Here is a 26,291-nt window from a genome sequence, read left to right as displayed (position 1 = left end):
AAACAGTAAAACTGATAGAAAGAGACTAAAACAACCAGAGATGAAAAAAAAAAAAATTGGAGAAAGTAGAGCAATGCAGGGTGTAAAAGTCAAAGTCTTCAAAACATTAATAGGTTCAAGAGAGATAAGTGAAGATATTGCATCCATGAGATAGGCACAAGAAATCCTTAAAAATGAATATTCAAAGAAAAATAATGATCTTTTAGAGTGAAATAGCAGAAATAGAAATTTAATACAAAGACTGAAACATAAATTTGAGAAAAATCTCAAAGTCTGACCAAAATGCTCTGATGGCAAGGAGAACATACAATAGGAAAAGAATTACTCTGTGGAATTTCAACATGTGACTAACAAGAGCTCCAGAAGGAGAAAATAGAGAGTGAACATTATTGAAAGGCAAAGTGAACACCAGTGGAGAGAAGACTTGGCTTGGGGAAGGGTGAAGCAAGAAACTTTTCTGATTTCTTATAAGTCTGTTGTATTCATGTAAAAACTACATATGTGTATTATTCTGATAAAAAAAGAAATTATAAAGTTAAAATAGTATAACGACAATTAAGCAAGTTCAGGCAGAATAGGTTTAAAGTAAATAAATGATGAAAGTAATGTAGCTGCAAATATCTGAACAAGTGCTTGAAGAGTGGGTGGTGAATAAACAAATGCTACTTTTGGTGGAATTTTGTTCTTTAATACATTTACCTTTTACTAACTTAGTTTTGCTAAATGTGTAAAATATGTAACAAAATGCTGTGTAGTTTCTAAATCCTTCAAATACATAAAACAAAATGCATGCATTACAAATTCTGAGCAAAAAATCCATTGTCAGAAGAAATGCCCTGCTCCTTAGCTTGTAATAAAGATCCTTAGGTTGCTGTTTCTTTACTAGATTGAGAAAGAATGCAATAAGAACCAAGAAGAAAAAGGTGAATGTCTGTCCAATATTCCACATGTGAGAAAAAATCCTGTTCTCAAACAGTTATTCTGAATGCAGTGGCAATGTTGACCCGGGTAGTGAGGAGGAAGATAAGAACAGCAAGCTCTTAGGTGCTGCTGGAGTGGCTTCAAGTGGCCGAGAGCTTGAAGCCCTAGTGTATTGATGCTGCTGCCTTCCTCGTGCATTTAGAGTTGCCACTAAGTCAAATGACTCACTAGAAAATAGAGCCCAGTGAATCGAAACCATGATTCTCCAGCAATCAGTCATATAGTTCTTCAGAGTGAAGAAACTCCAGGGAATTTGCTATTTCTCAAGTTAATTCTCCCCATGAGAGTAAGATCATTCGAAATGGAAAAATACATCACTTTATCTTTCATTGGCGTTGCAACAACATGAAAGAACCCAAACTAGTAAAGGAAGAAAAAGAACAACTAGGAAGATGGAAGAATTTTTTAAAAAGAGTTACAACCTTCCCCAAAATCTAGTTTCAAGCTCTTCATCACTCGGATGCTTCAAAATCAGGTCTTCACTTTTGAAAGGAATCGGATGTGGCCTTGGGTCCGGAAAATGGTTTCTCAGGTTAACTCATTATCCAATTAGTTCTGACCCCAGTTTCAAATGGATTTATTTGAAAGCTTGAATATCAAGGTGGCCAGTCCTCCTAGGAATCATTTGGTAGAGAGGAGGCAAGTCTATACATTAAAGATATTGTATGTAGGTCAATGGCAGGAGAAAATTAAATTCATTCTTTACATTTTTCTTCTCAGACAGAAATCCAGTTAAGGTAAGAGAATAGTGTGGCTCTTAGGCCTTCAGTAAAGGGAATATTACCTCCATTGCTTGGGTTCACATTCATAAACACTGATGAAGATTGCGAAAGCTACTAGCAGTGGCCGGGTACAGTGGCTGATAATTCCAGCACCGTGGGAGGCTGAGGAGGGCAGATCACCTGAGGTCAGGAGTGGAGACCAGCCTGGCATCATGGTGAAACCCCCATCTCTACTAAAAGTACAAAAAATTTGCCAGGTATGATGGCAGGCACCTGTAGACCCAACTACTCGGGAGGCTGAGGCAGGAGAATTGCTTGAACCCGGGAGACAGAGGTTACAGTGAGTGAGATCACACCATTGCACTCCAGCATGGGCAACAAGAGCGAGAAACTCTGTCTCAAAAACAAAAAACAAAAGCTACTAGCAGCAACATGGCTCCAGTTTTATAACTGGGGCCTCACTAATGTTTCTGTGAACTAATCTGATGAATCAGAATTAAGATATAGTTGAAAGACAGAAAATGTCGTCTTCCTGGAAAGAGTGCTTAGAAGTCAAGAGGTAAAGAAACCAAAATCCTTTGGTTAGAGCAAACAAAATCTTTAACAAACATCATGCAGCAAGAAGATAGGAAAGAATAAGAATGAATCCCTGGCTGTCAGTAATTAGTTTACTTACTGATTAGGAACAAAATCACTGAAGCATTTCTCACAGTCATCACCTGAGTGTAACAGCTGGGACAAAGAACCACTTAGATATCTTCAGTGCTCAGTCTTAGGCGTGGAAAACGCTCAGGAAATACCTAACATGCCACAGTGAAATTGAATCTTTGACAAAATATACTTAAATAGCAGGTTTTTTTGTTTGTTTGTTTGTTTTGTTTTTGTTTTTGTTTTTGTTTTTGTTTTTTTGAGACAGAGTTTCGCTCTTGCTACCCAGGCTGGAGTGCAATGGCGCGATCTCAGCTCACCTCAACCTCCGCCTCCTGGGTTCAGGCAATTCTCCTGCCTCAGCCTCCTGAGTAGCTGGGATTACAGGCACACACCACCATGCCCAGCTAATTTTTTGTATTTTTGGTAGAGACGGGGTTTCACCATGTTGACCAGGATGGTCTCGATCTCTTGACCTCGTGATCCACCCGCCTCGGCCTCCCAAAGTGCTGGGATTACAGGCGTGAGCCACCGCGCCTGGCCTAAATAGCAGTTTTTTACCATGCTCTGACTTTTGGAAAGGACTCTCTTCAGTCCCCCTGAAATGTTAGCATAGCTAGTGCTTAATTATAGATTTTATTGGTTTTCCTATCTAGTCTACATATATTGCTGAAATTATCAATACTCCAGGCAACTCAGAAAGCAGCAATCTACTCTCAGACTAAGAATGAAGAATGGGGAGGTAGGGCATAGGGAAAATAGAAATGAGTGGAAATTAGGGAGATTCCAATCCTCCTACCTCCAATTCAGGGGACAGGGCTTGCCTGATTTTTTTGTGCTGGAAGTTCATAGCAGTCATTGAATCTTTGCTTAGGGAACTTCTTTAATGTGAACTAAAGATACTATCACATTTTTTCCTACCTTCTTTTTCCCAGCTCTTGCCCTTTTCATTACACAGTTGTGCTGCTTTTCTCTCAACTGCTCTGATGAGTGTTTAGATTTTTAAAACTTTTCATTGGATTTTAATGCATACTGTAAAAGTATTTTTTAAAAGTGAACTATCACAAAGTGAATACACACATGTAACACTGTGACTGTTAAGAAACAGAGCATTACCTCTTCCCCTGTTCCTGTCCCTATCATTCTACCCTTCCTTATCCCCAAAGGCAAGCCCATCTTACCTTCTATGACCATTGTATTAGTTTGTTAGGGCTGCCATCACAAAGTACCACAAACCGGGTGGCTTGAAATAACAGAGGTTTATTGTTTCATTTACCGTCTGTCTGAAATCAAGGTGTCAGCAAGGCTGGTTTCTACTGAGGGCTGTGAGGGAGAATCTCCCCCATGCCTCTCTCTCAGCTTCTGGTGGTGTGCCAGCAATCTTCGGTATTCCTTGGCTTGTTAATGAGTTACTCTGATCTCCCTTGTGTGGTTCAGACAGTGCTCTCCCTGGGTCTCTGTTTCTATTTTCCCTTTTTGTAAGAACACCAGCCATAGTGGAATGGGGCCCACCTTAATACCTTATTTAACTTGGTCCTGTATCAGCACAATTTCCAGATAAGGTCACATTGTGAGATACTAGGGTAATGACTTCAAAATATCTGTTTTTGGGGAACACAGTTAAACCCATAACAACCACAGACTATTTTGCCTGATATTGAATTTTATATTAATGTAAGTAAAGTATGCTTTATTTTGTATTTAACATCTTTTGCTCAAAATTACGTTTTGTGAAATTCATTCAGTCATATAGTGATGAGGAGCTCTAATTGGTTTATTTTCATTGATGCATAGGTATCATATGATGTGCCACAATGTATCCATTTTTTTTGTTGATGGGCATTAAATTTTTTTTCTTTCAATATTTAGCTTATATAAACAATGTTCTATCTTTAGCTGGGTTATCCTAGAAGCAAACCCCGAGACTAAATTCGAGTTCAGGTTTGGGAATTATAGGGCAATGGAGAAATAAGACAAATAGGAATGAATCCAATACAGGATGTGTCAATGACCAAGTTACTGCTGAGGGCAAGTGGGTCTCAGCCTCGCTGGGGCCCTGTGGGAGACAGTAGAATGGGAATTGGGGCATAAAACCCCAGCTTACTTATCAGCTCGGATGGGACAACACTCGTTTGCCATTGATTTATGGTAGTGTGGTAACTTCATAGTATTTTGGACTGTTCTCTATAGGTAAAGCCTATCTGACCACACAAAGCTCTCTGGCAGAGAGTCACAGGTACTTCTATTAAGAAGCTATGGGCATGTATGAGAATAGTGAGTGGTAAGAAGCTATGTGTGAGGCACTGACAGCATTTGCTACATTCTACCATTAAGTCTTAATGGTACCATTTTTCCAACAGCATGTGCTCACTTTATGTGTCTGTGTCACTTTCTGGTACCTTCTCTTGCAATATTTCAACTTTTTCATTATTATTGCATCTGTAATGGTGATCTGTGATCAGTGATATTTGATGCTATTATTATAAAGGTTTTCAGTTGCCACAATCTGTACCCAGATCAAATGGTGAACTTAATAAATGTGATTGCTGATTCTGATTGCTTCACTGGCCATTCCCCCATCTCTCTCCCTCACCTCAGGCCTCCTGTTCTCTGAGACACAACAATATTTATAATAGGCCAGTTAATGATCTTATGATGCCCTTAAGTGTTCAGGTGAAAGAATCGCTTAAAGTCAAAAGCTAGGACAGATTAAGCTTAGTCAGGAAGGCATGTTGAAAGCTGAGATAGGCTGAAAACTAGCCTTCTTACACCAGTTAGCAAGTTGTGAATGCAAAAGAAAAGTTCTTGAAGGAAATTAAAAGTGCAACTCCAGCAAACAAGCAAATGGTAAGAAAGTGAAAGAGTCTTATTGCTGATATGGAGAAAGTTTTACTTGTCTGGATAGAAGATCAAATCAGACACAACGTTCCCTTAAACCAAAGCCTAATCCAGCTCAAGGTCCTAATTATCTTCAATTATTTGAAGTCTGAGAGAGGTGAGGGAACTGCAGAAGAAAAGGCTGAAGCTAGCAGAGGATGGTTCATGAGACTTTGAGGGGCTCAAGACTTCAGTGGAGAAAGTCGCTGCACATGAGGTGGAAATAGCAAGAGAACTAGAATTTGAGTTGGAGCCTGAAGATGTGACGACTGCATTGCTGCAAACAAACTCATGATCAAAATAAAACAGATGAGGGGTTGCTTTTTATGGATGAGCAAAGAAAGTGGTTTCATGAGATAGAATCCACACCTGGTAAAGAAGCTGTGAACCTTGTTGAAATGACGAGAGGATTCAGAATAATATATGAAGTGAGTTGATAAAGCAGTGGCAGGGTTTGAGAGAATTGACTTCGATTTTGAAAGTTCTATTGTGGGTAAAATGCTATCAAACAGCATCACGCAAGACAAATCTTTTGCAAAAGGAAGATTCAATTATTGTGGCAAATTTCATTGTTTTCTTGTTTTCAGAAACTGCCACCCTAAACAGTCAGCAGCCATCAACATTGAGGCAAGACTGTCCATCAGCAAAAAGAGTATGACTTGCTAAAGGCTGAGATGATTATTAGCATTTTTTAGCAATAAATCATTGGTAATTAAGGCATATACATTGTTTTTAAATACATAATGCTACTGTACACTCAAACTATAGCATAGTATAAATATAACATTTATAAGCACTGGAAACCAAAATAATTATATAACTTGCTTTATTGTGAATTTTGCTTTATTGCAATGGCCTAGAACCAAACATAAAATATTTCTGAAATATGCCTATATATGTATGTGCAAAAGTGTGTATATGTGTATATAGTGTGTATGTATTTGTATATAGTAGTAAAATTGTATGTGAATTTCAGTTGCGTCATATGCTTAATGTTAATGTCATTTAATTTTAGATATTTGGGTGGAAATGTACTGGTATCTCATTGTGATTTTTTTGGTAGTTAATTTGCATTTCCCAATGCCCAATAATATTGAGAACCTTTTCACAAGTCAATCAAATAGCTAGAAATACTCTTTTACAAAGTACCTTTTCCAGTCCACTTGTATTGGATTGTCTCTCTTTTAAAAATTTGAGGCCAGGCACGGTGGTGCATGCCTATAATCCCAGCACTTTGGGAGGCTGAAACAGGTGGATTGCCTGAGGTCAGGAGTTCGAGAACAGCCTGGTCAACATGGTGAAACCCCATCTGTACTAAAAATACAGAAATTAGCTGGGTGTGGTGGTGGGCACCCATAATCCCAGCTACTCAGGAGGCTGGGACAGGAGAATTTCTTGAACCTGGGAGGCAGAGGTTGCATTGGGCCAAGATCGTGCCATTGCACTCCAGCCTGGGTGACAGGAGTGAAACTCTGTCTCAAAAAAAATTGTTTTATAGGAGTTTTTATATATTCCAGATACGAGTACTTTTCAGATATATGTGTTGTGAATATTTATTCTGTGGCTTACCTTTTCGCCTGCTTCTTAGTTTTGTCCAATAAACATAAAATTCTAAAATTTAATGCCCATTACAGTTTTAATGTTAAATGCCCCCAAATTCTTAATTTTAATGTTCATTTCTAATGTATGAATTATTTACTTCATGGTTAATGCTTTTAGCATTCTATTTAAGAAGTCTTTACCTATTCCAAGATTATAAATACATAATTCGAAAATGTGAGGATTTCAGGTATTGAAAAACATTTCAGAAGAATATTGTATCTTTAAGGTATGAGCTCTCCTTATATGCTGACATAGTGTGCTGTGTGTTTGACTTTAAGGAAATTGACTATAATATATTGGAAAAATAATCACTGTGTACCCATCTCTTTGCTACTCCTAAGCCTCTGCAGAACAGGGATAATGTCTCACTCAACTTTGTAATCTCTCATTATCGAAGAAATACTGGACACATACTAGGCATTTACTAATTGTTTCCTAAACAATTAGACTCTTTAGAATAATCTCAGGAACTTAAAAATCAGGCTAATGCCTGAGTCATAATACAGGCCAGTTAAATGTGGATCTTAAGGGCCTTGACACTTGAATATATTATTATATAGTCAAGGGGGTGGGGGGATTGCAGCCTCTAGCGAGTGAGGCCAGGGCTGCTGCTGAACATCCCACAATACACAAGACACACCCTTAGAACAAATACATATCTGGCCCAAAATGTCAATAGTGCTGAAGTTGAGGAGCCCTGGTCCAGGGTAATAAATATTTCTATTTCTAGATATATTTTGAAAAGCTAACTCCTTTATGTAAATAGAAAATATCTATGCCAGATAAATTGCTTATGGTGTTACCATATTGAAGTTACTATTACCTAGTCTTCTCTTCTCACTATAGTCATTTCCAGCTTATAAAGTTCCTTCAATATGTGGAGTTCTCTCCCTGTTCATCAGCAGTTTCATTTAAGTGTCATTCCTCCCACCTTACCCAACAGTCACTACAGGCCCATTACTCAGAGTTTTACCGTCTCCTTTTCTCCCCTTTTAAGAAACCAGTCACTGGCTTCACATCTCTGTCTCTTCAGTCACTTCTTAGGAAAGAAGTAAATTCTTGTCTGCAGCAGGAACAAGAGATACATACTCTTTAGAGCTAACTTACAGCAAGAATATTTGTTATCAGGGAGCACTAAGTGGGGTCTGTATGCAAGTTTTCTTCCTTTTGCTTTTTATCCCCAGCACAAACCTGAGCACCAAGACTACAATGTATGTGACTTTGTAAGTCTCCAAAAGTTTTCAATTTTGTGAAGAGAAATTGTGAATTTTGAAGACTATTTTAATCTGTTTTCATGTTTTTTAACGTGACTATGTCATATAGTATCGCATCGATTTTAAAATGTTTTAAAAGGGGAAAAAGGCTTTCCCCAAACAAAGTTGCCTAGAAATGCATATCCATGACTTTTTAAAAAAGGCATAAGCATCCCATTGTTCTGTCCTTAAATCACTTCTCCACCTGCTGTGCTAAAGATCTAAGTGCTGCACAAGAGTGAAACGTGATATGGGCAGGAGCTGTGAAAATATCTGGGAAAATCCCATTCAGAGATGCTCTCAGAAGTCAACCATGCAAACTATAAAAAAGTATTTGAAAATCGGTAGCAGAGCTAATATTCTGAAGAATGCAATCACAGTATCAAGGATACGTAATACAACGAGCTTTCCTATTTTTAAGCAGACAATAGACTTCTGTATATAAAGAAGCAGAACAGCAACATTTTATTCAGCCTTCAAAGATGAACTTTCCAAAGACAAGCACAGCAGCTTAGCATGCAGTAACTGACGTTTCTATGAGTAAAACAAATTAAGTTTCATAAAAAAACATGAGAGCAGATTAAATTGGTCTAATTTCTATTTTCTTATTTTATGAATGCATGAACATGCATTTGACTTTCTGTGCAGTATCACGTAAAGAGAATACAAGGCCAAATAAATGAGTTCTCCTGCCAGCATGTTGGTCTGCTGCTAAGTTGTCATGTGTTTCCTAAGCCATTGTAGCATAGCTTAGTCTTCTGTCTTCACAGAAAAGGCTGCCTTATTGAACCACAAGACTGCAAGCAACCTTGTCAAGTCTTCAAGCGTATCCACACATCGTTAAGAAATTCCAGAGCTACATCATCCTGAAAGGGTTTCTATTCCCCTGGAAATAATTAAGGTGACAAAATGAAATTTAAAAAGTTATGATTTTAAAAATGTTCTCCTCTTTTTCTCCCTTTTAACCTAAGGGCTAATTCGCTTAGAATAAACCAAACACCACATGTGCTCACTTATAAGTGGGAGCTAAACATTGAATATGCATGGACAGAAAGAGGGAACAAGAGACACCAGGGTCTACTAGAAGGTGCAGGTCTGGAGGAGGGTGAGGATGAAATTCCAAAAAATGAAAAGAATAAAAATTTTCTCCTCTCTGCACCATAATTTCTATTTTGAACTAATCTGAAAATAATGTTGTTAAGGTTATTATAAGCTGGTTATTTTGTCCCTTTTTAGAAAATATCCCTGGAAATTGATCAACCACGGAAATAATTTTAACTCACGTGAATCTCACTTTCACTCTTCCTCCCACTATGCTCAATTAATAAGGTAGATAAAATTAACTTAGTTATAGTACCATAATATAATACATTACATATATATATATGTACACACACACACACACACACACACACAGATAATTTTGTTGCATAAATTTCCACATATCTCATATGATATTTTTATTGAAAAACCAGGAGATGGGGCACTGTTAACATCCAAAACTTCACCCACAGTCATCCTTGAAATAGATGGAGAAAGTTAGCAGTGCATATGAGAATTATGGTATTCACATATCGAACTAGATGTGTAATTATGAAGTAGACACAGTTATCCTTAGGGCGCTTCCACTTTCTTTTTTTTGTTAGCCTACTTTCTTGTTCCTGATACCTATTTCTCTCTTGTAGCCCCAAGCAAATCCAATTCTCATCAGAGTACTACATACTGTATATGTTACCCCTTTCAGGAACAGTCATATTAAAAGATATCACAGTCACAGGAAAATATCAAATGTCATCACAAATCATCTATTGGTGATGGGATCTGATATCTCACTGCAGAAAAAATTTTGGACAGGAGCTTTGTCTTGCTTTCCAGAAATGATACCTTTTGAAGAAATAGGAATACTTTTGTTCTGAGATCAAGTTTTAGCCTCAAGTCCCAGGAAAAGACCACTTTTGCTCCCTAACTTCCGTCTTTTCCCACCATCTTATTTTCCTCCCCCTCAGAGGAGAAGCAGCAGGTCTGACTGGTGAATCTAACATTCACTGAACCTTCCTCCCTAATGGGCAGAATCATAGTTATTAAAAGATATGGTCATCTGTGAGCAGGAGTTCTACCTTCCGTGGCCGACTGACAGAGGAACTAACTTCCCGAAACTGGCCTTGGTATTCCTCATGCCCTCCTTTGCACTTCCAGTCTCCAGGCTGTCCAGATGGAGTGGGTCTTGCCAGCAGCCCTGCCCCTGCTCCAGGCTTTCTCTCCTGCCAGCAACACGTGGGGAAGGAAGACCTGCCATTCACTCCTCATACGTAAGGACACAGGGGTAAGTAGGCTTGAAATCTGCTCTAAGGTTGCAGCCGTTTAGACACAGCTTGCGGGAAACCAAAGCTTTCTTGGCTCCTGGCCTGTGCTAGGGATCTAGCTGTCATATCAGAGAAATCTTTTTAAGGGAGGGTGGTGGGAAAGGTCAGGCACTAGCTCAGTTGTTAACCAGAGTTAAAATTTGTTTCCTCTTGATCCTTACATGTTTCGAACCCAGGAAAATAAAAGGAAAAAGTAGAATCTGGCCACTAACTCCTATTCCACAGCCTCCCACCACTTCCCACCCTGCCCCTCATAAAAAAAAAAAAAAAAAAAAAAAAAAAGGTCACACAGCTAACCACTGAATTTCTGTTAACTCTAGCTAATAACATATCTTTTTAGAGAAGGGCAGAGAGCATTAAGGTGTGGGGGATGAAATTCAATCATTTAAAAAGTGATTTAGGGGCAGCATTCAAATTTCACATTTGTTTTCTTTTAAATTGGAGTTATAGGGCATATGTACCAAAATTTGGAAGAAAAAGAAAAGCAGGGGTAATGGAAAACAGAGAAGAGGGAAAAAAAAAAAAAAAAAGAGACAAATCTGTGAGGCTGGGAGTAGGGATGGTGGATTCTAGCTTGTCCATCTTTGCCTCTCAACTAGATATTGATTGCTGCTATTATCCCAATTTTGGTTCTTGTTCTAAAACATATATAACATGAACAACACCTCAAATATGTCCAGCATATTGGCAGGGCTGTGTAATAGAAAGCCATTATTATTTCTATGGACTGTTGTGATAGCCTTGCAGCTGATTTTCTGTACCCAGTCTGACTCCTTCTTTTCTGGTTCACAATTCTCTAAAAATGTCTAAGGTACCACAGCTACCAGCATCCCATCACTTCATTGCATGAAGGCCTCAGCGGCTCTCCTGTTGCATTTAGTGATGTTAGCTGATATTTCTATTCTTAGGGTAAAAATAAATGTTCTAAGAAAAGACAAAAGTTATGCAATCTAACAAGCTGGATTAACAAAGCTAAACAGTAACCTCATTACAAATAGGGGCTAGTTCTCAGACTACCTACTTTGTGAGTTAGCTTTGAGCATCATCCAGAGACGGATACGGTATGTAGCTTTCCCCAATTATTGGACTATCAAATTTTATTTTAATCGATTTACTTAAAGATATCTATGATGTTCTATATTGGTATATCATGGAACTGTACTTACATAATAAAGTATCACAAAGTATGAAATTCACAGTCTCACACAATCTGGTCCACTTCATCATTCACCATTCATATCTCTCACACTATTCCTTTTCAATCCATGACAGAACCGAAATGCCCCCTTTCTCTTTGCTCATGTGCAATTTTTCCACCTGTGCTTTTTTTCATCTTGTTCTCTGCTTTATATGCCCTTTCTTCTCTGTACCACCCATAAAATCACTCACATCCTTCGAGGCCAGCGGAAATATTGCTTCTGCTTGCCCTTCTTGTATCTCAGCTGAAATTGCTAACTGCGATCCCATGTTCTTTTTCTTTGGCATTTATTATCTTTCTCTCACATTATAATTTTTTATGTGTATCTCTTACTATTATTTTCTTCCTAACACTATATTGTAAGCTCCTTAAAGGCACAAACTGAACTTTATTATCTTTCAAACAGAAACTGTAACCTGGGAGCTATAAGCAAAATTCATCCTGAGAATTGTTTTGTTTATGCTGCACGTATATTCAAAATATCTGCGTTAGTGTTCTTTAGTAAAACATTGAAAGAAAAAAAAATAACTGTTCTATTCTCTTGAAAGACAGAAAGATCTGATGCCACCGTGCTGTTATTCAACACAGACACAACCGGCTTTGTAGTCAGCCTGGTCCCCACCTGAAGCAGACCAACCTGCTTGATGACTTATTTGAATTTTCACTTCTCTGAACAATATTTTATACAAAGTTGGTTCTCAAGAAAAAAAAAGATGCTCTAAGCCAGATGTAATTGTTTCACAAATGTCAAGGAAGAGGGGGGAAAAATCCCACCAGTTAAAAAGAAAATTATGAAGGGAACAACTTTTAAATTTGATTTTCTTGTAAAAATGGGGAGAGGGGAAAAATATTAAGAAAGTGTGGTGATAAAGAATGCTAGTAAACAAGTGATGCTGGACCATAAATAACCTCCTTTTTGGGGTCTCAGGACCTTTGTGTGCACCTCCACCAGAATATGATTCACCTTTGAGGAATTGTTTGTTTGCTCTGGGTCCCCCATCTAGACTGCGAGCTCCTTGAAGGCTCGGACTATCATTTTCCTCTGGAGTCTGACTGCCTGTGTTGGAATCTTAGCTTTACCACATACTGTCCACTTCAGTTTTTTGCTTCTTATCTACCCATAGGGTTATTGTGAATGTTAAATTAATAGTAATTAGCCCAGTGTCTAACATGTAGAAAGTGATTGATAACTGTTAGCTTGACTGCTAAATCACCTGCCATCTATCAGGTATTCAATAAACGTTCATTGAATAAGAGTTATTAAATTGAGTGAGTGAGTAACTCTGTCCACCACTGTGTAACCACTGTGCTGTTAGTCAGCTGGTTTTTTGAGCTTTGGTTGACGGTGTAGATCTGTTCACAGAATTATATGAGCTATAGCAGTTCTTTATATTGCAGACTTCATTTACCTAAATTAGACTAAAACCACCTACATGTTTGTGACATAATCTTTTTTTTCTAGTTAAAAAAAAAACTGTGTTCAGCCTTTTTCCATGGAGCATATTATCTGCAATATTGTCCTCTTCCAATTTTTGCAAATCACTTGTGAATTAACTGAGCCCCACCCCACTCCCAAACTTTGCTTGACTACCTTTGCTAAAGGGGTGTGTCAAAACATACACACAGGTAAAAAGCTAGGAGTAGTGAAGAAGTGTTGGACTTTGTCTGAAGGACATATTTTTGTCTTAGAAATAAGAAAGAACCTGTGACTTTGCATTTCTCCCCCTTGGGGGACATCTCCGCTGGAAGATGGGTGACGTTGAAGGGGAAAGAGCCTGGAAGGCTAGAAGCATTTACTTTGTTCTGGTCTCAAAAAGCTTAAACATGCTTTCCTATTCCTGTGTTGTTTTTTTTTTTCTTTCTCTCAGGGAACATAAAAATTTTTTGATAGCAGGGATTTTGTGTTATTAATTTTAACTCTAGTGCCTAGCACTTAATAAATGTGTGCTGGAGGAATGAATAAAGGACTTAGAAAATAAAAGAATGATTCATATGAGACCAAAGGCAAGGACCCTCCCTAAATATCGGCTGACATTCTAAGCTAATAAAATTTTTATAAAGATATAATACATTGTGCTATAAATATTACCATAGCACTTTAAAGGGACCTGGTACCTTTGCGGTTAATAGTTCAAAGCTTTCATCTGAAAACTGAAAAACATTTGTAAATGAAGTAGATTGTCCACTTATATAAGGTACTCAATACATACTATGTGCTGTATTTATTTGAAATACTCAAGCTAAGGTACTCAATTCTATTATATCTCTTTAAAAATAATGACCTAGAGATAACAGTAACATCCTCTCACCTCTCTACCCAAGCACTGTGATCCAAGATCCTGAGGGAAGTCACAGGGTGTGCCCTGTCTGTTGTAAGTGCAAGTACGAGCTATTCCAACCATGAAAACACACTCAGCTATTTCTAAGCAAAACCATTCGCTATTTGGGTTTTGAATACCCAGTCTCCTTTTCCACAGCATTGAGATCCTTTCTACATGCTATGAGTTGAGTTCAGATGCCTTCTCTACATCAAAGACTGCCCACAAAATTCAGCGTGATAATTTGTTACAGAGGCCAGAGTATAAATTTAAATCACCATAAGAGGTCAAGTATAGGTTCGTTTTGTAAAAGTCTGAACATACCGTCAAAAAGGAAACCTTTGTTCTAGTTATTGGAATTTAATGTGGTCATCTGGGAACAGATAATTTTTGGAAACGTAGAAAGGATATATTTGAGGGCCGCAGGGCATCTATCCCATCTCTAGGTCCACCTAGAATTTGCCAGACAACAACCTTACATATCCAACTTCGATGCCCATTTTATTTTGATCTCACAGTAACTTCTGTAAAGTGGAAAGGGAAATTTTGACTTTTTTCACTGTAGCAAGTGTTTTGCCTTTTAGGACTAGGTCGGATTACTTTGGAAGAAGAAGGAGTTGGTTTGTGATTCTGGCATTCACAGGTCAGAACATTATATATACGTCTTGAATCAAATGCCCCTGAAAATTTGCACTGCAGAAATTGCAATTTTGATTCAAGTCCATTCTTTGGTTCTGATCGCAGCCATTGTGATGTGCTTGTGCCCCTAGGCCTGCTGGGCAGCGTGGCATCAGCTTCAACTCGGGCTCTCCGTCTCTGATTGTTGCTGCTACAGTGGTCAGTTTTCAGTACCTCTCTTCAAACCATTTCAAATTGTCCTTAAAGCACTTCTTTTGTTAGCTTTAGAATGTATGATTGTCCTTATTGAATGCACTATATGGCAACTCATTTGAAGCACAAGCAATAATAATTTTAGGATAGCAATTGGAATAAATGCAAAGTCCTTTTTTTCAAAGCTTTGCTTGATAATGTGTGATTTGAGAAGAAAGGAATTTGCAAAAACTCTGTTGCAGAACTAAGGAGAAAGGTGAAAAACTATTTTTCCCCATAGATTTATGGCTTTCCACACATGCACAAAGACATACAACAATGGCAGTTATTTCTGTCTTTTTTATTTTCATCCTATGAATTCAGCAAATGGCTTCAAGCACCTCTGGCTGTGATAATTGCAGTGTAAAGGGAAGTACTGTTTCAAGTGAAGTAGTTGGAGCTGTTCAGGAGGACTCCATGGGGATACATTTTATAAGTGGAATCATTTTATGATAAAGACATCTGAGATGGAAGCTAGAGGTTCGTTGTTTGACAACTGGGAAAGACGTGAGGCTTCTCTGCCTGGTTCTGATCAGAGGTCTGGTCAGGGAGGTTGAACTTTGGTACCCAGAAAAGGAGTTTAAGGTCCACAGTGTACATCTGCATGTCCAGGAAATTGGCCCACATCATGTGACATTGTTGGATCAGACATTTCCCCTCCCTTGCTAATTGTTTATTTAGTTTCTTGAATTTTGGGAATTTGGGAAATTTTTCTAGGAAGTAACTAAGACTACAGATATCTGCTGGATATTGACACATTTGGCATATATGGACATAAGGAAGAAGTCATAAACTATAGTTATGATTATTGCTGTATATGCATCTATTTGAGTATCTACTATGTGTCAGTGTTTGTGCTTTACACACGTCATCTCATTTAACTTAATGCAATAAAAAGGGTTCTTACTCATGTAGGAAAGCTGAGCATACAAAAGGTGGAGCATGTGACCAGTAAGTGCAAGTCCCAGAACCAAACTCAGATCTGTGTAATTCCAGCACTTCTGTTCTTAACTGCGGTGCATTCTATTCTATCCTACTCTGACTCTTAGAATCCCCAGTCTAATTTATGTCTTTGTTTCTGATACTTCAGTGGGCCCTAAGTGCGTTTGTGTACCATAGTCATTACCACATGTTGATTTAGTTGGCCTGAACCATGTTTTATTTATCATCAATATATAGCACAATAAGAGGCACATAATAAGCATATTACCAATTGCTTCATGAATGAGCGACTAGCAATGACAAGCAGAGCTGATCTTTCAGGCAAAATAGATGAATGAAGTGTGAATTGAGGATTTCTATAAATGGATTGTTGAGAAGGCATTCCTTTTTCCTGTTACCACACAAAGCAGTGATCTAGACAAGAAGGAATGCCCTGGTCTGCAACATAAGATGATGTCTAAGGAGGTAGGCTCAGGGTGTGTTGTGTGTATTTGTGCATGTGTGTATGTGTGCATGTAATGCAAGATCTACTACAGTAGGTTCAAATTCTCTTTCTGCCTCTAGATTGCACCCTGGATAGTTGCTTTTGTGGTATAAGTTGCTTCTGGATAGATGTAGTGGTGTTGTTTTGATAATTTCATTTACCCCTATGTATTCCCTAACAGATTGCAACTTCAATGAAGGCAGAGCTGAAATCTTTCTAGCTTTAATGTAGGCTAGGGTATAGGGCAGGCATCCCCAAACTACGGCCTGCCGGCCGCATGCAGCCCCCTGAGGCCATTTATCTGGCCCCCCGCCGCACTTCAGGAAGGGGCACCTCTTTCATTGGTGGTCAGTGAGAGGACAACAGTATGTGGCGGCCCTCCAATGGTCTGAGGGACAGTGAATTAATTGGCCCCCTGTGTAAAAAGTTTGGGGACGCCTGGTATAGGGCCTTACATGTAGTATATGCTTAATATTACTGCATAAATAAATGAGTTCCAAAACCCAACAAGATGAAAACTGAGATTTCACAAGGCTCAGAAAATCTGAGAAATATATTTTCTTCTTTGCATTGACCTTCGGCCTTAGTTGTACTTTAAATTTTCCATAATAGTTAACATGAAAAGTAACAAAAGCTAGGCCTAAACAGCTCATTGAATAGCATTCATTAACAAAAAATGATGGACAGTGAAACAGAGTACTTTATATAGGATGGAACTGGGGGAAATGAGCTATACTTTGAGTTAATTTTGTATTCATAATTAAGATTGGAATTGTAGCTTGGCTTTGATCCACCTCATTGAAAGTGAAAAGGGAGAACTGAGTGTTTCCCCACAGGAAATCTAAACCCGAACACAGCATAGATGATAATGCTGTTTTCGCTTAACTTTCAATGATGTATCATTTTATAATTTAATAATAATAATAGGGAGATAACATTAGAAGGGACACATACAGCATTTAGAGTTTCTTGGAGAAAGCTATTTATAATTTTTAAATTATTGTGATAATTACTGAATAATGAGGAAGCCTAAATTAGATCTGATCTGTACCTTGACACGCTTCATTTCCCCTTATTTCTAAATATGGAGAACCTCAGGGTTCTGTTCTGTGCCTTTTTCCCTTTCCTCTCTTCATCTTTTCTCTGAGTGATCTTAATCTATTTTCTGTCAGTTTAAATATACTGATAATTCCTGCATTTATCTCTAATTCAGAGATGACCTTTCAAACACAGACTCATAAATCTTACTGCTTATTAGGTTGTAAATTCTTGAAGCTAGGAATTGATGTCTGGAGTAACATTGATGGGCATCAATCTAAATCCCCATCAGCAGTAGACTGGATAAAGAAAATGTGGTACATATACACAATGGAAAGCTACACAGTCATAAAAAGGAATGGGATCATATCCTTTGCAGGACTATGGATGGAGCTGGAGGCCATTATCCTAAGAAAACTAATGCAGAAGCAGAAAACCAAATATGCATGTTTTCACTTATAAGTGGGAGCTAAACATTGAGTACACATGAAGACAAAGAAGAAAACAACAGATATCTGGACCTACTTGAGGGTGGACTCTGGGAGGAGGGAGAGGATCAAAAAACTGCCTATTGGGTACTATGTTTATTATACCTGGGTGATGAAATAATCTGTGGCAAATCCCTGTGACATGCAATTTACCTATGTAATAAATCTGCACATGTGCCCTTGAACCTAAAATAAAAGTTAAAAAAACAAACAAGTACTTGATGGTTAGTAAGCTTCATGAAATGTTTATTGAAAGGCAAAATAGCCATGGATGGGGCACCACTATATTTTTCTTTGTTTACTCATTTAGTTTCTGAATGCTTCTGCCTTAGCTAGAGTGCCTACTCCCCTAATTCAGAGGCCGCCTTCTCCATGAAGCAATGTATTTCTAGCTAGAAGCAACTTATACCTTCCAGGAACTCATGAAACTTTACCTGACCATTCTTATGGTTCCTAACCATGGGTGAATTAATATATGAATAAAAGAATCAAATAATCTCAATGAGCATTTTTTTTTATGAAAACCACAGCTTACTCCTCACTGCCCCAGTCTGGAATCTTTTTACTACACTGAATCATCTCTTCTTTTTATGTTTGTTCTTCTATAACATGAGTTGGCAGTAGATAGAGACTAAGAGATGATTTCTGTTTCTGATATTTGATTATCTATGAATAAAGAGACATAAAATAAGGAGAGAGGATAAAACCTGGTTTGCCCAAGAAAATACTAATTGGTGCATGTCCTGGCATAATTATCCATAGTGCTCCTTTTCACGCTCATAAGTGGCTAGGTTGGACAATAAAGTATATGCTCACTTAATCTATAAGGGTGTAGTAAAACACAGCCTGTGATCAATTTCAAAGTGCTTTGTGTACTGAAAAAAGGAGACTAGTAATATGAAATCGTGCGTAATGTAAATAATTCCCTAGAATTTGTATTTGCATATGATGCTAGAAACCTGATTACCCTCATTTTCTTTTGTTATAAGCTGGGGGAATGGTATTTTATTTCCTTAACAATTTGTAGTGTTACATTTGCAAAGAGAACATAGCTCAAAATCAAACATACCAGCTAAAGGTTATCTCTTGCGTGGCCTGACAAAATCATCATAGGGGGACATTTGGCATTTGAATATGGTGAAGGAGGATCCACAGATGAACTTTCATATATATCTCAGCCCTCCTATTGGTTTTGTCCTGCTGAGGCTTCTAAAGCATTTTCTTAATGTGAAGGCTCGTGCCTGTAAGTAGATTTGTGTTCTGTCCAGCAGATGGTGCATTTGCCGCAAATTGTTCTTTTCTCCATTCCCCCTCCTTTTCCCCCTCAGAAATTAACCACCAGGTTTCTGCCAGAACCTGCCATATTCAGGGTGACATATGATGTTGTTAAAATAAAATATAAAGGTTAGAGAAAGATCCGTGATAAGTCCTAAATTGAACATAGATTTCAAGAAACTACCTCTAAAAGAGTCTAGAAATTAATAGTCCGTAATATGATGAAAAACCCCAGCTGACATCAAAGAAACCTCTTGCCTTCTTTTTAAAGAATTCTGTTTAATGCATAATTCACTGAGCCCATGAAACATTCTGGGAAACTTTTGGATGGATATCAGCCTTTTAATTCAAAATTATGCACTCTGGGAAATGACTGGCGCTGGAAGTGGCAAGCCTACTAGGTAATTTACACCAGCAATCAAATTGCAATTATAAAGAGATTAAAACATGACTTTAAAGAGCCTAACTCCACCCTCAGGGCTACTAGCTATTTGGTAAATATAGCAAAGGAGCCTGTAATTAAATAAAATGGGTAATTAAGTATTTTGACCCTCTTCAGCTTTGTTAGGATGACACTATAAAATCCCCCCCCAAAATGAAGAAAGCCTCATTTAAAAAAATCCTCAATAGTTAGCTTTATATCTTTAGGAGAGTGTATTTCTTCTGATATTGTCTAACACATCTTCTACTAGTCTTTTTGAAGTTTATATTACCCTTGGTTTTTAGTTCTCACTGCTATGTGGGAGCTAAGCTGTAAGGACGCGAAGGCATAAGAATGATACCATGGACTGTAGGGACTTAGGGGAAGAGTGGAAGAGGGCGAGGGATAAAAGACAACAAATATGGTGCAGTGTTTACTGCTCGAGTGATGAGTGCACCAGGTTCTCACAAATCTCCACTAAAGAGCTTAACTCACGTAACCAAATACTACCAGTACCACAATAACTTATGGAAAATAAAATTAAAAAATAAAGAATAGCTTAAAGGATTTTCAAATCTATCACTGGAGACTGCATATACAGGAGGTGAGTACATTCAGAGACTGTGACAGCAACAGAGCCATTTAATTGGGGTAGCTAACTTCAAGGCGTAGGTCTTAGGAAGAAACAGTGTCTTCCCTGTACATCTTTTGATTGTGCTTATAGATGATTTATAGTCTACTTTTCTCCAAGGATTTTTAGAAAAGCTGTCTAGTCTGGAAAACTGGGGGTTAGGGGATAAGCCCCAGGTAGGAAGTGAGCCAAATGATGTAGTGGGAAAAATAACCTTAGCCTTTCTCCTGGGTGCCAATTCCTCTACACCCTGTCTCCGTGTGCATCTTTTAGGTTCTTGCTCTTAGCAAGTCTTGTTGAATTAGGGTCCTAGCTGATAAAATGTCACCTCTCTTGGGAGGTCTTAAATTGCCAAGGTATTTTCCTTAAGAGAGGAATAAAATTAACATAATTGTACAGCAGGAGATGATGCCCAAGAGTTCCGGCTACCATGACATATCCATACACATCATACCTAACATCTGCAACATTAATAGGAACCGATGTGTGGCCTGTTAAACAACAGATCTGTGTAGCATTACACATTTTCACTGTAAATTTCCTTCAGTGCTTAACTCATACTTCATTACTATCTTTGATTTGAACCAAGCCAGCATGCTAAAGTGACCTCAGATGATCAGGCTAATGTTAACAGTGCTTTAAAAATAAAATTTGATTAAGTATTCAACTGCTGTTATCTGTATCCTGGGATAAATGACTGATTAAGTGACTACAATATATAGGCTTCATTCTAAGGACATTTAACTCTGCTCCTTGTAGGAACTTGACTGGACTCTAAGCAGATTGAGAGATTGAGATATTTTGGATAATGTGCAAGATGTTTCATTTCTAAAGACCCAGGAAGCTAGAAAAGTGTTTTCAGACACTCCCAGAAAAGTAATTAATTACTGAGTTAGGCCCTTAGAGACAGGAACTGCTAAAAGGCTGATATGGATCTTTTATCTAGTTAATTAGCTTTACAGGGAGAATTTTGCACATTTAGCAGATGGGTAGAGATTTTATTACTTGAAACACAATAAAATTTATTTTTATATTGTACTTTTAAATTAGAAGATAAAAAAGAAAAACAGTATTGGAACTCTGAAATAACTCTAGAGTTCTGATAATAAAGAGGGCACTGTGACTGGTTGTCATTATCTCAATCATATTATATCTCCAAAGGAAAATAAAAATTTAAGAGTAGTGCCCTTAAATAGGCCAACTCATTCAAGATAAGAAACTTGTGGTGTTACTGAAAAGTTTAGTTGTTCATTGTACAGAGCAAACTGGGTCTCTAGATATGAATGAACTGGGCTCTAAAAAGCTATTCATATATCCCTTTGTTCCAAGTCCTAGGAGGCTGAGAGGAGTTTGTGCCAACTATCCGATCATTTCCAATGAAAGTATGATGTGGTAAAATAAGCATATTATATTCTTCCCAAATAGATGAATTTTTCCACAACAAAAATCTGCTGAGATGGAATTACCTTTGATATTCCTGGCAAATGTTGTGAGGAATTTCTCAGCAGCTATATTCTCCTTTACAACCTTGATGCTCACCTTAATTCTGTTCAGATTCTAATGGGCTTTGAAACCACTGGATCATCAGTGGCTTGCAACAAAAGTCTTAGGAGTAATGTTTTTACTGAGAGGAGATTTTAAGTTCTTAAAGTTACTCCTAACCTTTTGTTTTTTTGGAATGAACACCTGGTCAATGGGCATCAGAGGTAATACTGATTACCTCTTGGAGTATGTGTAGCCACATACCTCAAGGTTCCTCCCTTTTCTCGGTTGCTTTTCTTGTCTCTTAGTGCACAAGCACATCTGCACAATTTTGTAGGCCTGTCCCACAGAGTCAGGCAATCCCCTGCCTTGTCTTGAGAGTTAACCAGCTCTCCAAAACTTGATGTAATATATGGAATGCAAAATTCGTCACTTATCTCAGCACTCAAAATTATTTCACATCTCTTTTCTCTGATAGTCATATGTATTTTCTTACTTGCAGTTTTAACAGTTTCATTACTTTTACCTCTCATCATGGGGTACCTAATTTTCATTAAGATGTTTCAAACTAACAAACTGCAATGGTGGTGAACACCATGACTATAGACAATTGCTCATTCGTTCATTTGGTTTGGTAGAGCAGTTAGAATTTTTGTTCTTTATCACAGTTTTGCTAAACTTAATAAAAATTACTAAGGGTAAAGTCTGTAAGTGGAGAAACTGCTAGCATATAATTTCTATTATATAGATATTATAGCTATATATCAACAGATAATTATAAATCTATTATATAAACTTTCTATTACATGTTTTCACATTTAGCAAATGAGTACAATAGGTTGAGGAAGAAGAGAAGAAAAAGAGGATTATACAGATGATTATCAAGGTTTTCCACATCTGAATCAAAGTGACTCCACTTTTATCAGATTTAATTATTTTAATTCTTAATATAATTCGTTTAAGAAAGAGTTATGTTACTTTAAAAAATGGAATGCAAAATTTGACTTAGTAATCTCTAATATTCCTTCCAATTTGCCCAAATAGTTCATTGAGTGAGGAGCTCTTTGGAGGCCTCTTGGTGTATGGGGTCAGATGGATGTGAGGTTACAACAAGGGCACACTGTAGGCCGCAGGCATCCCCAAACTTTTTACACAGGGGGCCAGTTCACTGTCCCTCAGACCGTTGGAGGGCTGCCACATACTGTGCTCCTCTCACTGACCACCAATGAAAGATTTGCCCCTTCCTGAAGTGCGGTGGGGGGCCGGATAAATGGCCTCAGGGGGAAGCATGCGGCCCACTGGCCGTAGTTTGGGGATGCCTGCTTTAGGGTTTGGGGAATATTTGCCCTTGATGGTAAGTAAGATATATCACCGAAGCTGCTGCATCTCTATTGATCTATGTTGAATGGTCCCCCTAGAGATGACACTTCCTGGTGACTGAAGACATTGCAGGAAGGGGAAATCACACACCCAGGATGGAGAAACAAAAATGGTCCATGAAGTGATTTAGTTGCTTTTATTGCTTCTTTTAGGGCTGGTCTAAAAATGACTTAAGGTTCAAAAGTTGATTCTTTATATTAGCAATCTGAAAAAACAATGTGAAAAGATATAAAGCTAAATGTTTTTTCCAACCCTTCAGCAGAATTTTATTGTTGTTCCTTATCTTCCACTTTTACTCTAATGATGGCTTATGAAGCAATTGGATGGCACCTCATGTGTTGTAAACAAAAATTTATGGTTCACATGAGTTGCTGTCAGTTCCTGCTCTGCCTTCCCTACTTTTTACCTGACGTTTCCCTTATGGAAGAATTTACGTGAAAATTGATGTTTTGGGAAATTTTATTATGAGCTTCAAACAAACAGGAAAAATGACACTCGGGCCAGTGTCGATCAAAGATGCTCCCCCAGGTCAAGAAACATTCTTGACTAGAGGAAATTTTGATGAAGTGGGAAAAATGATCCATGGTGATTTTGTGAAAAAATATGGGAATTGATTCCATTGGGTATATTTTGTATGCAATGTGTGTATGTAGATGTGTCTATCACAAATGACTGTTTTAAATATAAATTTTCAAGAAAAAAACAAATTTTTTTTTGGGAAATATTCTTTCACTTGATAGATGAAATAACTGAGTCCCAAATAACTTGAGTGACTTGCTAGTTAATATAACCGTTTGGGGAAAACCTCACATCTCCTGAGTCTCTGTCCAGTGTATTTTATTTATATTGCAATACTTGGCTGCATGCAAGTTACCTTGAATTGGAATTACCTCTATGGAAAGACATTAAGCAAAGATTGGCTTCAAGAAAGAAGATAGTTTTAAACTTATAGAGGGAATGTTTTTGGTCAATACATTATATGAAGTGGTTTCCAATTTGGAGGAACCACATAAGATTACTTTGTTGTTTTTGGTAAAGTGGAACTAAAGTTTAAAACTCATGATGACATAAAATATATCAACTTTTTTCCAGAATAAAAGCAGTAACTATTCATGAATTTCTAGCAGAATGACATTTTTAAATTAATATTATATCCATGTTATTCTTAAAAAGTTTGTGCTTACTGTGTTCCTAAATATTAATGATGACTGCAACTGTAGAATGGATATCAATGTTTTCTTTCTTTAGCAATATTGAACCAAAGTTTCTATTTTCTTGACCTTTTGGCAAAGAATGAGATTGAGTAAACCATCCTGGGTTAGAATCTATGTGGTTTTCTTTAGGAATAAAGGCAATTTAAGGTCATCACAAACCAAAGAGAGAGAGGTCCCACCTTCAGGTGAAAAGGCAATGGTGCTAGTTTGGGGGATTATTAGAGTTTCCTACAGTTTATACTTATGCAAATATTCACCCGATTTTAAACTAGTTTATCCTTCAATTTCCTCTCATGAGGTCTTCCTTCCTTTAGCTACTCCTGTTCTTTCCTTAATCTTTAGTTGAAATTTACATTCCCTTCAACTATGTTTAAGAAGCACTGTTTGGGAATGGTATAAACATCAAATGAGATACTGTATGTGAAGGAATTTTTTTTTAAAGTCTAAAGTACCAAATAGATGATTTTATTGCCCTAATAGCACCGTGACAGCTCATAATGCATTTTGCCTCATGTTACCTTTCAAAATACACGCTTGCCTTTCCCAGGAGACTAACGCTTGTTGGAGGGTAGTCTCCTCAACAACCTTTTCCTTTGTACTCTTCCCAGTGTCTGACATAAGAATGATGCTTCAATAATTGTTGTGAAATGACATATCATGTTCATCAATGAAGCCCACAACGTTTCATGATGGTCCTATTATTAATAATAAATTATTACGAGGAGAAAAATAGGCCACCTTGCTATCTCTATTATGAATGTGCCAGAGGCCAGGATGTGCAAGAGGCCAGAGCAACCTGAGGATTGCCTGAAGTCACACAATTAGATTAGAGACATTCTGCTGTGAGGAGGGCAGATTTACACAGAGAAGAATATCCTATTATCAGCGTGACATTCAGGGTTCAGCAAATACCCCTCAGTGATTCTTTTTAAAATATGATCCACAATTGTGGAAGTCTGGATAGGAAGTATACGGATTTCTCTAGAAACACTTCATTATTTTGTAAGTATTTCAACTGAGTTAACTTGAGTTTTGAATATAAAAATTACAATTTAAATGAGAAGTAACTTTACCTATGCTTAATTTGTATTGTATAATAGAGAATTGATTCTGGTTTGAGCTGAGTGGTCTGGAGACTTTAAAATATCTTAATCTCTCTAAAAATTTAAATGGTGGAGGAATCCTCAGTATTTATAGAAGATATGTATTAGAATGTCAACATTGAGAGGTCTCTTTCATTTTCTTTATTATCTTTTCCTGATATATAATCGTAATTTTTAAATGTTCCCTATTCTAAATCTGTGATATTGTTCCTGTCAGTTCTCAGAGTCTTTCAATGGCTTCCAGGCTCACTCAGAGTAAAGTCCAAAATCCTTACGAGGCTCTCACCACTTCTCTGACCTCATTTCCTATCGCTTCCATGCTAACGCCATTCAACCACACTGGTCTCTTTGCTTCCCCTTAAACTTACTGAACAGGCTCTCACCTTAGGCCATGTTATTCCTTGCTGTGAAAACTCTCTCCCATATTTCCTCATAGCTTGTTCCCTCAACTCCTGAGGTCTCTGCTTGTTTGACCTCTGGGTCAAACTGTCTTTGACTACCTTATGTAAAACATTAACCTTCTACCCCCTTCACCCCAATTCTAACACACACACACACACACACACACACACACACACACACACACCTCTACCTGGGACTCCTTATTCCGCTTGGCGTGCTTTATTTTTCTTCATGGTATGGATCAGCATGTGGCATTCTGTATCTGTACTAGCTTATTTGTTGGGAGAAAAAAAACCTATAGAGGAGAGTGGGGCCATTGCTAGGTTTTACTGCTTAATTTCCAGAGTCTAGAGCTGAGACTTACATAGAAAAGGTCTGCAATATATATTGAACAACTACATGAATTTTACCTGATTCTTCAAAGTCAATTTCTAATTTCTAATCCCATTTCCTTTAGGAAATCTCAGTGTAAGTGGAATGTATACTACCATCCTGTTTATTTTCTTTTCTACTTTTATTGGAGACAAGATCTCACTCTGTGGCTCACATGCAGTGCTGAAACCACAACTAATTGCAGCCTCAACATCCTGGGCTCAAGT

General features: G+C 37.7%; 2 protein-coding genes across 10 annotated transcripts in view; one reads left to right on the top strand and one right to left on the bottom strand.

Annotated features, from left to right (window-relative positions):
- Positions 1–26,291, bottom strand: part of GRM3 (glutamate metabotropic receptor 3) — a 220,627-nt gene that overhangs the window by 31,236 nt on the left and 163,100 nt on the right. The window lies entirely within an intron of this gene.
- Positions 1–26,291, top strand: part of ELAPOR2 (endosome-lysosome associated apoptosis and autophagy regulator family member 2) — a 376,613-nt gene that overhangs the window by 219,830 nt on the left and 130,492 nt on the right. For all 7 annotated transcript variants that reach the window (XR_012512086.1, XR_012512085.1, XR_012512091.1 and 4 more), the window contains exons 22-23: positions 8,854–8,984; positions 10,280–10,406. The gene's annotated coding sequence lies outside the window, so the exon portion shown is untranslated. The remainder of the gene's footprint in view (positions 1–8,853; positions 8,985–10,279; positions 10,407–26,291) is intronic.

The sequence above is a fragment of the Saimiri boliviensis genome, chromosome 10 (genome assembly GCF_048565385.1).
Source record: "Saimiri boliviensis isolate mSaiBol1 chromosome 10, mSaiBol1.pri, whole genome shotgun sequence".
NCBI lineage: Eukaryota > Metazoa > Chordata > Mammalia > Primates > Cebidae > Saimiri > Saimiri boliviensis.
This window is presented reverse-complemented; position numbering and strand designations above follow the sequence as displayed.